The following is a 10,088-nucleotide window of genomic DNA, read 5'->3' as shown; positions in this document are numbered from 1 at the left end:
TCAGTGTTCATTTTGTTCCTGATTCACTACTGAGTGTCCTTCTGGAAGCTTTGGATGAATAAATGTTTGCAGAGAGATTCCATAAGATTCTGTTTTTTAAAAACAAACAAACAAACAAACAAAAAACAATACTGTGGAGCCCTGGCCAGTTTGGCTCAGCGGTTGAAGCATGGGCCCGTGGACCAGTAAGTCGCAGTTTCTATTCCAGTCAGGGGTATGTACCTTGGATGTGGTTCATCCCCAACCCTGGTCGGGCTGTGTAGCAGGCAGCCAATCGATGTGTCTGTCTCACATCGATGTTTCTCTCCCTCTCTCTCTCTCCCTACCTCCCTCTCATTCTGATGATAAATAGAAAAATATCCCCAGGTGAGGATTTCAAAAACAACACTGTGGAAAATGGGTTGGAGTAGAAGAAAAATGAAGTCAGGGAGATTGTTTTATGGCTATTTTAAGGGAAATATTTAGGAAATAAAACTGACAAGGTTTGCGAGAGAAGATGAACTTGAAAATGTCTCTGAGGTTCTAGCAGGGCAGCTGAAATGGTTGAAGAAATGCTTATTGGAAGAAGACTAGAACCTCTATTTTTAACTACAAAGAAGAGGCACCTGGCCCTCAAAATTTTCATCGCCATTGAACTATTATATGCTTAAAGGCACAAACAAATGACATGCTTCCTGTCAGTGCCCGAAAATAGAAAGAGATACTTTAATCCCAATGAGCCTCACAGAAATCAAGGAGAGTATTATCTTAAAATGTCATAATTTAGCAGAGGTATCGTTTAGGTTTTCTGTGTCTAAGGTGGATGAGGAAGCAAATGTGACATTTGGAATTAAGGATGAAAATACATTTCAGTGATAAAGCCCCATGTTCATTCACTCCTAACTTCCTGATCTTAAATGCAATCTCAATTTTATCTCACCGAAGAGTGTGCATCAGTTTTCTTATTGAAGTGGGAGCTCAAAAATCTGTGCAACCACTCAAGGTTCAGAAACGGAGAACTAGAAAGGTGAATGAACCACATTTCATACGAACATAAGACAGACAATGAGGGCAGCACGTCGGAGCCAGGGTGGAGGGTGGGCCCCCTCCCACAGCCTGCAGAAGTTGGCCCCCCTGCCCCAGGCCATTGGGGATCCAGGCCCGTGCATTATTCATTTTGCCTTTGGCACCCAGAGCACACACTTTCAAATACACGAACTGATGGATGGACATAACTATGCAAACAGTCGCTTTCCCATTGCAAAATGTGCCTGAAAATCACATTTTCCCAAGCTTCCCCTCAGACATTTTAAATACTCAAAACCAGGTAAATTTTTCAATTTATACTTAGGTTAACAGGGACTCCACTATGCAGGAGTTTTACTCAATTCCAAGAAAAGGTATTTTTAAAAAGTTATAAGCTACTTAAGTATGGTTCAGCACAATGAGCTATTTCATTTGGTTTTTAATATATATCAAAACTACACAGTAAAATCGTTATTACTTCCTAACCGGCTCTAGCAAAGGTTTCATTTTATGTTCTTACTCTCTTTTCTCTCACAATCCCAGGAAATTAAGGATAAAATGTGTATTAATGTTTATGTTACAAATGTAAACACAGGGAAGTCAGAAAGCATTTTAATAAGGTTCTCAGAGTTATTTTAATTCATTCATGTTCTCACACAAAATCATATATCCTTGCTCTTTTTTCTACATATATAGTTTATTGAGGAATGGATAGATGTGTGTGGGTAAATCTCTGCAAAGAAAATCTTTATTTCTGCTTTTGTTGACTTCAATTTGTAAACCCAATAAGCTGAATGACTAAATTGCTTTAACTAAACACATTCACAGTGAAGAGTTTAATTTTTCTTATTGTATTTCTTGGTAACACCTATCAGGACAGCTCATCAAATAGACTATTCACAATCTACTTGGCCTCCACAAAGCCATGTTCTTTTTTCTCTTCAATTTACCGTCCGAAACATACCGAAGATGATCTGAAGCATGAGTGAATTTAAATCCCATATGAATTGTGCCTGACATTTGTATTTTGCCTTTATATTCATAAAGGGCTTTTTCTGATGAACTCTTATAGTTTGAGGAAAACAGAAACAAGAGGTGTGAAGGGAGCTCCTGCCAAGTACCCTCAAACAGAAGGCCACTGACGCTGTCCCCCCGCAGCTCCGCCCAGACTGGATGTGTTAGTGGCAAACAACTCCCTCTTCCCGAGCCCCGCACAAAACATTTTAAGGGTCTAACTCACAATGCAATAGATTTCTTGACATCCAATCACGGCTGCCTGGTTGTATTGCTGATAGCCTATTAAAATTCCAAATCCACTAGTTTATTAGTGTCTTTATGTATTTCTTCAGTGAATAAAAACAAGAATTCTAACAGCACTCTTCTTTCAAGTTCGTCACAGAGCTGGGACCCGTCAAAATGATAAGGCACACAAACCTGGAGGATTTAAATTGCTATCAAAGGAAAGAAAGACAAAAATGTTAAGGTCATTCAATGTAGCTACAACCTTTCTCCTAATAAAAAGCAAAATGGCCTGTGTGCAGATACTGACCAGGACAAAAGAGAGAAATTATGTCTGCTAATGATTTTTTTCACTTGAGTGGCTGTTTTCATTTGCTGATCCTTAGCATTGTGAAAAAGTTAGATAAATTTAAGGTTACACATCTCATGTTCAAAATAATTTAAAACAAAATAGTGTGCTGAGATGATCTAACAAGAGAAATAATTTTTTCTAGAAGGCATTCAAGTTAGCAAAGAAAAATCTTTCCCCAATCCCACCGTGGAGGCCTGTGCTCTGCTTTGAAAGCTCTGCTGTCGGTAGGAAATGGCTTCGTGGGGTCTGAGCAAGGAGCTGGATGAGAAACGCAGACCCCTGGGCACAGAGGATTCCATTGACTCCCTAGGAAAGTCAGTCACTTCTGTGGTCCATCAGGAAAATCAGAGTCCTTCAGATGTTGAAAGAGCACAATTTGCTTAATAGTAATAATATCAACTGCCCTGGATTAAGAACCTTCATTTTCTCAGGACCAAGCAAGTCTCCAGAGCTCTTAAGTAATCCAAAGAGCAGAGCCGTAATAAATCTAATATGATATTCTTCTGCTAACCCTCTAGACTGGAAGATAACAATTTGTTCTTAATCCTTTCTTTAAGTGAGAAGTATATATATTTTTACACCAATACTGTGGCTCGTGTCTGCAATAGGAAAATATAAACAGACCTTGAAAATTCACCTCAAATAAAAAGTGGACCTAAATATGCCAGCTCTAGCGGTCAGTATGGCTGTCTTTGTCTCCAAACTATTTTGAAATAATCAGACTGTGTTCAATGGCAAGTAGGATTTCTTTTTAAAAGAAGAGTTCAAAAGCAGGTTTATTTCTATTACTTAGCTTGAGCTTTCTAAAGAAAACTCAAATAGTTTTAAGAAAATATTGAACATGGCTTTCACTTTCCCTAAATGAATCTATATGTAGGAAAGATGCCTAATGTCAAATATAAAGATCATATTCCTTCTTGACCCTTAATCTGGGAGCCAAGTTCAGATAGGTACCTATAATTTCCCAGCTGCTCCTGGTGGAAGATAACTCCCTCTTACATATTGCTCAACCCTTGCATGGATTTGAGTAATTTCATCAGTTACTAAAAGGGAAACAGTGGACTCTGATCTTGCAAAGGAAATAATTCTTTGAGTTTATAGAGGGTAGGAATTTCCACAAGAAATCCAATGTATCATAGTCTCCCTCGGTGGATCCCAGGGAGACATACACACCAATGCATTCCTGTACATTTCTTACAGACCAGCTAAAGTCCGATTCCTAAAAGCAGCACTTCTTGATTCCTTCCATATCTATGAAGTGGAGTCACTGCCTGTATTCTATTGCTAAAGTATTAAGGACGTTCAGAAAAATTTCTCTCCATCTTGGTCAGACCACTTCTGCACACTGCTTCTATTTTTGGAGACAAGAATTTAGGAGGAGATATTGAGGAATTGAAGTAAGTTCAAGGAATATAATCAATAAATGAAAAATAACTGGAGATGTTTAGCCTAAAGACGATAAACTGTCTTTTATTTCCCTCGTTACAATTGTGTAGAAAAGGTTTGTTTTGTGTAGGAAATAATTATTTTTTGTTGGATATAAAAGGCAGCAGGTTTCTGTTCCATATAAGGACATACTTTCTCATAATCAGAATATATTGCCTTATCAGAGACAGCGGTCCCCTCTCTGAAAGAATTCCCATTCACCATCTGCTAGCAACAACTTAGAAGGTAATTTTGCACTAAATAAGTGTTTGAACTCCTAAAACTGTAAGGTAGCTTTAAATTCAAGGTTCCTAATAGTCTACATATTTGGTTATTTCACAACATATTATTCTTAAAAAAAGTTTTGGATGAAAATCCTGAATCATTTCTGGAGCCATTAGTTTCTTCAAAAGTAGCCCAATATGCCAAAACCACTATTGTGATCTTCCAGTTCACTAATTCTCTCTTTATTTGGTCACTAGCTCTGTTTACCTCTACCTGGACTTTGTCTTATTCACTGAGATTTTTATTTTAATGACTATATCTTTTATTTTTAGAAATTCTATTTCCTTTTTTGTCCAGTATACCTAGATGATTTCAATAGTCTTGTTCTCATTTTAATACTAAATATTTTACTTTATACCTTTAATCATGTTGTAGTCACTAATACTTCTATTATCTGATATGCCTGGAGCCTAAGCCAATTGTCTATCTCCTTTGCTGATTTCTTCTGGATTGACTGTTTTCTAGTAGGTTTGAGTCCCAGTTCCATAATTAAGTACACATGTTATTTTCAGTAAATTACTTAGCTAAATTCGGCTTCTTAGTCTATAAATTGAAATCAGGGATTGAAACATCTGTCTCAAAGTATTATTGTAAGTATTAAATGATGTGATATGTATAAAACTCTTATCAGATAGACTCAGCTCCAAACACATAACTTTTATTACTAACATTCAGCTCTAGATTCTCTCTAGTACCCATAACAATGCCTGGCACTTAGTTGCTTCTCAGTAATTGTTTGATTTAAAGAATATATATATATATATATATATATATATATATATGAAAAAACTGAAAGTTAAATCAGTTAATTTTACTATGTAATTATCCAAATACTAGTACTTCTTGGGCTATAAATATCTCAAGCATTCATTCATTCATTCATCCATCCATTCATCCATTCATTCATTCTCTATACAAGAACAGCCAATGAGATATACGGCACTCCCTGCTGAATCTTCCTTCCTAGATCACACCTGCCCACTGCTCTGCAAAAAGCAGAACCCTCCTTCTGAGACACTGAACAACTTGGGTTCTTGAAAAATGGTGTGGTGGCCTATTGAGCAAAAATCATAGTTTGTGCCCAATATGGTAACATTCCAATTTCTATTGATTAGATCAATTAATATTTCAGTGCTGAGGTGAGGTAGTATGTTTTCTTTCTTCCAAAAACAATTAATCTGTATTGACTGAGCTCCAGGGGAAATGTATCCTAGGCTGTGTCTGTGGTTGGTTTCAATACAACTGGAGGCTTTCATGTGGAAAATTCTCTATTTGGCAATTACATGCAATGAGAAAACTTGGAATTCATAAGTGATTTAGTAAGTCACAAAGCATGAAGAGTGCATAAAAGGGCCAAAGAGAGACAATCTGAACATGATTAGTCATGTACACCAAACCAACACTTCCCCCAAAATGACAATCAACAGATTTCCACACCAGAATGCACCCATCCAGTCCCTGAGTTCTGATTCAGTGGGCTGAAGCAGGGCCAGGGAAAAAGCATTTCCCTAAAACTTCACAGGGGTTCGGATTGACAGTCAAGGTTGATAACCCCTGCTCTGAGCCAGCATATTTCAACAAATGAGTATGTGCTTATATTAAGAAAATGAACACCTCCCTCCACCCCCAGTTCCAGAATTTTTTAATTGCTTTTGTCTTAAAATTATTTTTTACAATGATGATAGCCCTGGCTGGTTTGGCTCAGTAGTCGGAGTGTTGGCCTTCGATCCAGAGAGACCCAGGTTTAGTTCCTGCTAAGGGCATGTACCTCAGTTGCAGTTTGTCCCCGGCCCTGGTTGGGGTCATGTGGGTGGCAGCCACTCAATGTGTCTCACATCGGTGTTTCTCTCTCTCTCTCTTCCTCTGTCTCTCCCGCCCGCTCTATCTGAAGATAAATGCAAAAATGTCTTCGGGTGAGGATAAAAAAAACGATGATGATAAATTTCTTTCTTTTTTTTTTAAATTAGTTCATAGAGATTATCTAGTTGGAGGTATTAGTATGTTAATTTGATGAAAAATATGACTCTACTTCATCACAAATCTGAAAAGAAGCCCTGGTCATGTAGTCAGTTGGTTAGAGGGTCATCCTGATACACCAAAGTTGCAGGTTCAATCCCCAGTCAGGGCACATACAAGAGGCAACCAAGGAATGCCTAAATAAATGGAATAACAAATCTATTTCTCTCTCTCTCTCTCTCTCTCTCTCTCTCTCTCTCTCTCTCTCTCTTTCTGTCTCTCTCTCTCAAAACAATTAATTAAAAAAAAAAATTTTAAGTACTATACCCCACACTGCCAGAATACTTCACTTGTGGTAAAGAGAGAAGAAAAAAACTTACAGATGCCAACATCTTCTAGCTTATGTACCATGAGAAACAAGGTTCTTGCCCAGATACATATCTCAATGATGAAATCAAGAATTATTCTTAACTAAGCTCCCCCTGCTCCTACCCCAGGCCTCATTGTACCACAAGAAATCATAACCCAAGTGCTGTCATTATCTGTACATATCAGAACTTCCCCTCTAAAGACAATGTAAGGTTTCGGAGTCATCTCTGCTATTAGAAGTATCAACACATTTTTAAATTAAGAGCCCGTCTGAATATGGAGTGATGACACACTAGCAATAAAATTAAACATTGTCATTGTCTCTTCTTCAATAACTTTCAAGCATTTTATATTCAGAGTCTCCAAGCTAGAATTTTAAGAAGTAAACCTTTAGTCTTTGTGAAATAATCTCTACACAATTTTCTCACTCTCTCTTCACTTCATAAACTATTTAGAACTGCTTAAAGTGTAAAACTCAAAATGGATATAAACGGTGCATAAACATAAAAACAAAAACAAAAACACAGTAAGTGAAAGCCATAAGGTTATTCTGTATCATTGTTGAACAAAGTTGTCTTCCCAACAATTTAGAAAGGATGAAGCCTAGGAATTTACTGAGAGGGTTCATGGAAAATCTCAGGGGGAAGAGTGTTCATTCCAGGAAGAGGGTACATTTTAAGATGTGAATCATCAGACACAATAGAGTAAATGAATAGAGGAGACAGAACAAATAGATGGAGGCATCTCCCTTATGTGTCAAAATATCCCTGTCTCAAATGACTGATACTGAAGTGTAATGTGTGACAACAGTGGTTCTCAAAAGTGTGGTCCCCAGACCAGGAGCATCAGCATCACCTGGAAACCTGTTAGAAATGCCCCATTCCAGATCTACTGAGTCAGAAACTCTGGGGTTGGGGCCCAGCGTAGCAAGCCCTCCAGTGGGTTCTGATGCACTCAAGTGTGAGAACCAATGTATTACAAGAAATCAAAATCTGATAGGTCTGGCTAGTTATCTTCTCTCAGGCTATAAGAATCAAAACTTCTCTTCCCACCCCATCCAGTATCCCTTCCGGGTACCTCTCCTCATCCTCTTAACAGTCTTCTCTTCTTCCCTCCCCTCCCACCCCGGTCACTCACGCACACACACACGTGCAACCAATGAACCCCTGTATAGCATCCAGAGGACTGAAAATCAGCCCTTATTTTTCCTTTTCTTGGAGAGTTTATTTCACCATGTGTGCACAGTGCTGAGGCAAGGGGTAGAATTTAAACAATCCCTAATTAAGGAGGACAGCATCACCTATTTATCACATTATACTGTTGTGGATTTACCCCTTACCGCCTTTGATACATTTGCATATAATCTTTCATAATTCGTTTGTTTAAATCATTTCTTTTATGTTCACTTATTTATTCAGAAGGAAATGTTTATTTTACAGATCACTGGGGCCTCCCAGTGGCAATCCTAGGTAATTTCAGACTCGGATTTATTCGGGAGTTGACCAAATTCTAAGCTTTTCACCTAATAGTAGGTAGAAGCATAGGATAGAATCAAAGCAAGCTTTTTATCTGAGGCAGACTATGTCAGCATCCCAGATGAACCTTCCCCAGATGTTGGCTTCCACATCTGCGTGTATCAGACTCCATATCCAGTCATTTGCTCAGTGCAGATGTCTGTCCGCAGGCTTCAGGTGTGCTGGCGAATGCAACATCTCCCAGGAACACATACAATAAAAAAGACTATCAGAGAAACTTATCTTGTGATTCCTTGTCGTCAATAACCTTGAGGTTTGCTCCCTAGGATTTTCATTCCTGCCCTCCTGCCTTTGAACTTGTGACTGCCCAGGGCAGCCTTTTGGAACATCATTTTTCCCTCTTCGATTCTGGAACATTCTGTGGCTACTCTGGAACACGTCGTTCTCCAGTGGCAACTGGCATGGTCCATCCTCTGAGCCTGGCCCTCACAGACAGCCTCTGACAGCTTGCCCTCCTCTGACATCATGGAAGCAGGCCGAGCCATCCACACCCGCATCAGCTTACATCCTGTCACCTGTCAAGACCTCCAGCCAAGGTTTGAGGGCTTAATCAGCAATATCAACCTCAAAGAATCGAGGTGCCTGTCATCTGAAGAACCTCAGGCTAACAGAGGCTGAAGGCCATTTCCACTTAGCCAAGCACTTTGCTGCAGACAAGCTGGTGTACTTCCAACCTCCTCGTCAGAGACCCTTGGCGCTCTTCTTGGGCTTCAGAAGGCTGTGCTGCCTGAGTTAATACTGCCCTCTCCTTGAAAGATTGCTGAAAGGTGGTTTCTGGGAACTGGTGTGCTCACATCACCCCAGGGCTTGCCTTTGTGCTGATGCAGCGAGCTTACCACCTAGTAACCAACCAGCTTATAAACACTGCCATCATTGACAGATCCGATGATGTTTTGAAGTCCAACCCCACCCCTGGGCCATTTTTGCTGAAAAGTCACCTGAGGGCACCCTACACTTTCTCTGCTTCATTCTGCCTGAGCCATCTTGCAAGAAAACAGCTTTTCCTTCCACCTCAGCACTCTTTATACAAGAGGGCCTTTTTCAGTTTTTTACCCTCATGCTGGCTATTTTAAGACTATTACATATTTTTAAGTTAATTAACCTAATATTAGCCCAATATTCCTTGCAAAGAAAGATGTATTTAAGTATTTGTTGGATAGATACATACATTTATAAAATCACACTGTTTGTGACATATTGTGAAAAGGAGTTCATACAGGTTCATCTCAATAGTACCCCACTTACACTAAGTTGTGCTCTAAAGGCAAATAAAGACAACATTCACTAAATTCAATAACTCCAAATTGGTAGAATAAAAATCAAATTGAGGACTTTTTGCAGGGCTCAGGGTGGAAAGTGGACACGAGGCAGTACCCTGGGAAGAGCATGACTTGGGAGCCTTAGAGACCAAGGTTCCCATCCTTCCCTGCGCACGTGTATGAACTTATGAACTGGCTTAACCCCGCTGAGCCTCAGTCACTTCACTTGTAAACTACACTAATTCCTCTGGGATTGCCAGGAGCATTCAGGTGCTGTATGGAAAATGTCTAAAACAGAGCTGAACGTAGTGAGTACTCCATAATAGAGTTATTATTTCAGCAAGGGTTAATAGCAGCTATAATTTTTACAGTGAGTACTTTAAAAAGGTCATTCTTGGCTGTCTCTAAAGTTTCTTACATGTTGTCCCTGCTTCCTGGAATATGTCCCCTCTCCTCTCTTCATCTCTTTTCCCAGCTACAGGCTGCTTCTCCAGGAAGCCCTCTCTGACGCCCTGGTTGTGGACTAGGTTCCCTCCTATCAGGACACCTAACACTTTATAAAAGTGTTTGTTTCTCCTACCACGCATTGACTTCCTTGCATCTGACCATCTGCACTGAGCTTTGAGTCTCCAGGAGAACTGACCCATCTCCTTTGTTCATTGT

Source organism: Molossus molossus, unplaced genomic scaffold, assembly GCF_014108415.1.
Source record: "Molossus molossus isolate mMolMol1 unplaced genomic scaffold, mMolMol1.p scaffold_m16_p_9, whole genome shotgun sequence".
NCBI lineage: Eukaryota > Metazoa > Chordata > Mammalia > Chiroptera > Molossidae > Molossus > Molossus molossus.
The sequence above is the reverse complement of the archived record's forward strand: the minus strand, read 5'-3'. Positions refer to the sequence as shown.